This window comes from Oreochromis niloticus, unplaced genomic scaffold, assembly GCF_001858045.2.
Source record: "Oreochromis niloticus isolate F11D_XX unplaced genomic scaffold, O_niloticus_UMD_NMBU tig00007542_pilon, whole genome shotgun sequence".
In the NCBI taxonomy this organism is placed as follows: domain Eukaryota; kingdom Metazoa; phylum Chordata; class Actinopteri; order Cichliformes; family Cichlidae; genus Oreochromis; species Oreochromis niloticus.
The window spans coordinates 7,055-12,130 of record NW_020328636.1 but is presented as its reverse complement, the minus strand read 5'-3'; the positions used below and the strand labels follow the sequence as shown (position 1 = coordinate 12,130).

Sequence of the window (5,076 nt, the reverse complement as noted above, 5' to 3'; positions counted from 1 at the left end):
TGTGTGGATAAGGACCCCAAAATGGCACCTGTTAAGAGACATGCTTACGAAGCGGATTTCAAACTCAAGGCTGTCAGTCACGCAGTAGAACATGAGAATAGAGCAGCTGCGAGAGATTTCAACATTAATGAATCAATGGTACGGAAATAGAGGAAGCTAGAAGAAAGAGTTGAGTAAAGTTTGACTTATCTGACTGTTTTGTTTCGCTTAATGCGTTTTATAATCCAGTACGCCTCATGTATAAAACCAGACCTGTTCATCAACAGTGCGCCTTATGGTCCGAAAACTACGGTGTGTTAAATCTGATTGAACTAATCCCTTGTCTTCTGCACAGGATGGTGAAGTCAATTCTGTGGATGTCCAGGTTAAGGATAATGGCAACAGCACATACACCTGCACCTACACCCCACGTAAGCCTGTGAAGCACACTGTGATGGTCTCCTGGGGAGACTGAGAGTCCATTCAGGGTGAGTATGCACTCACTTTCACTCTTGCATGCAGGGTTTGCCTTTTCTTCTCACTGAAAAGTCTCTTGAGTTTTGGTGTTTGTGCCCACAGATGAATATCGGAGCAGGCTGTCATCCAAACAAGGTGAAGGTCTCTGACCCTGGAGTGGCAAATACGGGCCTCCAAGCCTTCCAGCCAACATACTTCACTGTTGACTGCTCAGAGTCTGGTCAAGGTAAAGCTCCATAAAACTGTGTGTGTGAGAGTAAAGAGCGCAAACATATGCTCATGTCAAAGAAATATTCCAAACAACCGATATTACAGGGAAACTTATTTAACCCACCTGCTGTTTGAGGCTAAAATGACTGTAGAGCATTACCTGCAAAGGTAACATGCTAACACAGCCTTTGTCCTCTGCCATCAGGACAAAGGCTGTTTGCGTTTAGGCTATTCCAATGACATCCTTCAGGGTCAAAGTGGATCCTTCTCAAGGCAGAGGGACCAGGACTCAGCCGCAGTGGTAAGAATACCTGTACTGCCTCACAAAGTCAGAGAGTGCTAACAAAAAACAGTCCGTTTATTTAGTTATTGGTCTATAATACGGTCTGAATGTTTTCCGTCATACTACATGGAACAACTCTTCATAACACTTTTATGAAAATGTTTGACGAAATTGACAAGATCAAAATTCAAATCACAATGGCAAGGATTTAAAAACAAGAATAAACATGAATAAACAGGGTTGTAGTTGGTACGCGAATGTAAACAGGTCCTTTTGAGCTGTCATTTGAACTGCGTACCAGTCAAAGCAGTAGTAGCAGCAGGCTGTGAATGACTTTGAAATCATCAGCAACCACACCAACACACACTGTTAAATATACACCTGTGCAACAGGCGAGAGAAGAAATGCTCACACATGCGGGCGTGGATTGTAGTTACTTTGTAGTTACTTTGTATTATGTGGGTTCTTATAAGACAAGGAAGCGTTCTTCTGGCTGTTATGCATCATATTAAATGGGAGAATGTGGATCGCTTCCCTTTCCCGTGACAGGGTCCCCTGGGAGTTGCGTGACCTACGGTGGAGATCACATTCCCAAGAGCCCTTTCAGTGGCAGCGTGGCAGCCATGCTGGACCTTAGCAAGGTCAAGGTGACAGGCCTGGGAGACAGTATGTACCTCTGTCATTGTTCTTGTACATCCACACCTTCTGACACCAAGCCTCAGGCTACATAAAGCCTAGTGATAACCTATGAAACCATCATTTGCTTTTAAATGTTTGTCTAAGCATGAATGTTTTTACGATGGCTTTCCCCCCCACCTTGTACAGTTGCCAGTATATTGATGTTTTCATTTAATTTTTAAAATGAATCTAAGCTTTTCGAGCAGATCAGAGGTGTCAGTGTATTTTCTTTGGTCTCTGTTCTGGCAGAGATAGCTGTTGGCAAAGACCAGCTCGTGCTGGTGTTTGTTTCTTCCTCCCCATTATCACCACAGCTTTATTCAAAGAAGGTGATCTGATCTTTTGGCTCGTCTGTCCAATAGTGTAGATTTCTGGTGAGTATCAGCTGCGCTGGGTATGTAAATCGGGCCATCCAGCTGCGGTACTGATCCGACGCCACTTGTGCCAAAAATCCGGACAAATGTCGTTTGATCATGGAGCAAATCTGAGCCAAATAGACTGATCATTTTTTCACATGGCGTCTCATCAGAGGAAACTTTTCCTTTTCCAAGTTCCTGTAGAACTGTCAGAAAAATCCTGGAAGCGCTGTCTGAATTCTGTTTCGAGACATGTAATCACAGACACATATTTCCCTTTTTTAGCAGAAAGGTTGGCCTGTGGATAAGCAGTTCTGATCTTGGACAGTGTGGGGAACTGCACAACGTTGAAGTTGTGCAGTTGTGTCTTAAAGAGATTGACCTTCACACAAAATGCTTTCATGTGCGCATAAAGTTGTGGTACAAGCTGCTCTTTCCCTCGTAGGCTCTTGTTCAGGGTGGTTAAATGATCAGCAAGATCAACTAAAAATGCAAGGTCTGCCAACCATAGAGGGTCATTCAGCTCATGAAGAGGTCGGTCCTTCTCTTTCAAAAATGGTCAATTTCTGATCTCAGGGAGTAAAGACGCTTCAGCACGGCGCCGCGGCTTAGCCAGCGCGCCTCCGAGTGGTAGAGTAGATCCCCATATTCAGCATCCACTTCAGAAAGGAAAGCCTGAAATTCTCTGTGCTACAGTCCTCTTGCTCGAATTATGTTGACACTTTTTACAATAGTGTTCATTACATCTCCAAGATTGACTGTCTTGGCACAAAGGGCTTCTTGGTGAACAGTACGGTGCATTTAACAGCCTCACCTCCAGCCTCTTTCACCTCAGCGCACATCATAGACGCCATTCCTTTGTGTGCACCTGCCATAGCTGGAGCCCCGTCTGTTGTATCTGCACACAGCTTGTCCCATTTAAGTCCCATTTGTCAGTTGAGTCTGACACAGCTTCAAAAGTATCCATACCCGTTGTTGTGCCTTTTAGACTCTTAAGATCGAGCAGCTCCTCTGTAACTCCACGTCTTGCGATGAGTTGGGCCACCTCATAGCTGCTATTGGAGCCTTTTCCTGGACTTTTGAGCACAAAAAAATACTGTTGCTGACCCTGCAGGACAGCTACTATTTACTTTACTTTCTGCTCTCGCTCAGCACCAGTGTAGGATGCATAGACCTGATGTTTGGTTTCATAATGACGTCGTACATTATACTCTTTCATAACTGCCACAGTTTCAGTGCAGATAAAACAGACACTTCCCCTTGAATTCTTTGAAGAAATATTCACTCTCCACCGTGTCTGAAATTTTCTGCACTCACTTTCTACCTTATTGTCCTTTTGGTGGAGCAACTGCCTTGATCAACAGTAGCTTCCCCTGGTGTTAAAACTAAGAAGTGCAATACACTCAAGCAAAAGTTGAAGTGCGGGCCATATTCTATTCTATTTATAAAATTTCTTGCGGCCAATTAAAAATGGGCCGCGGGCCGTAGTTTGGACACCCCTGCTATAGACATTAGCACACACTCCAACAGGTTTTCATCCTCTAGAGTCACTTGGATGACACTGAAAACACTACGTCCAGATAAACTCCGTGTATATAGCGTATTATCTTACAAAAAATACAAACAAATATAAATAAGTATTTATTTTCTAAATGTAATGCTTCCTTTTAGGAGGAAGGTGGAGGAGCAGCTCCAGCAGAGCAACACCAGAGTGTGTGGAGAGGACTGAACACCATCACTGGACGGAGCACTGTGAGCGGAGGGGGTCCAGAGTCTGGAGACCAGGTTCTGGCTAACAGACTGAACCAGTTGTTTAACAGGTTTGATTCAGTAGCACTTCCTCCCCCATCCACCAGAGCTCGTCACACCTCTCTGCAACCCCCATAGCACCGGGACATGAAATGCACCTCACCTGTCCCCGTTTTCCTTTTCCTTCAACCACTCTACTGGGTCCAAGTCGTCTCCACCTGCTACGGCGGCTGAGATCCTTTGGGGTGAACAGGATGCTCCTAAGGACATTTTATGACACTGTGGTGGCGTCTGCTATTTTCTGTGCTGTGGTCTGCTGGAGTGGTGGAATGGCAGAGAGGACAGGGGAAACTCAACAAGCTGTCAGGAGGCCAGCTCTGTCCTGGACTGTCCGCTGAAGTCCATCGAGCAGGTTGGGGAGGAGAGGATGTTGTCTAAGCTAACATCCATCATGGACAACACCTCCCACCCCCTGCATGAGACTGTACGAGCACTGAGCAGCTCCTTCAGCAGTGGACTTTTACGCCCACAGTGTAGAGAAAGTGAAACAAATAGAAGTCCCCGTGATGCTTTTTATTTCCATTGATATTGACAGCCTCTATACAAATATAGACATTAGAGAGGGAATCAACTCCATAAGGAGAATCTTTCAAAAATATCCAGATAAGAGAAGACCAGATAAAGAACTGTTACAATTATTGGAAATAAACCTCATGAGGAATGATTTTGAGTTCAACGGGGAATTCTATTACAGATTAAGGGTACGGCAATGGGGGAAAACTTTGCCCCAGCCTATGCCAACATCTTCATGGCAGAGTGGGAGACCTCTGCATTGGAGAAATGTGTTAAAAAGCCATTATATTATATCGATTCTTGGATGATACCTGGGGATTTGGCAACATCCTGAGCGAGACTTTGAGGTTTTTGAGGACTCTTAATGACCATAATGCTTCCATCAAACTGAAATCCACCATTAATAAATCCTCAATTGATTTTTAGACACAACTACATTTAAGGGCCCAAATTTCCCGAATCACCACAAATTAGATGTTAAAGTCTTTTCAAACCTACAGATACACATGCCTTACTGTTCAGAACAAGTTTCACCCAAAACACACATTGCAGGGATAATTAAATCCCAATTACTGAGATTTCACAGATCTGCACTCAACAGAGTGATTTGGGGAAGCAGTCAAGATTTATTCTCAGCTCTCTCCACTAGGGGTACTGTTGGTCCTTTTAAGAAAATGTTTCAATTCATTCTTGCAGACCAAGCCAATGATGTTTCTCCCCTCATCCCAGTGGTGATCACATATTCTCCCTCCACCTGCAAATTGGTCAGAG

General features: G+C 44.3%; 1 long non-coding RNA gene across 1 annotated transcript; it reads left to right on the top strand.

Moving 5' to 3' along the window:
- The first annotated feature begins 907 nt into the window (after window positions 1-907).
- LOC109198242 (uncharacterized) lies at window positions 908-3,695 on the top strand. The gene is made up of 3 exons (XR_002059135.2): window positions 908-967; window positions 1,499-1,615; window positions 3,655-3,695. It is a non-coding gene; the product is annotated as an uncharacterized LOC109198242 (long non-coding RNA).
- Window positions 3,696-5,076: the final 1,381 nt, after the last annotated feature.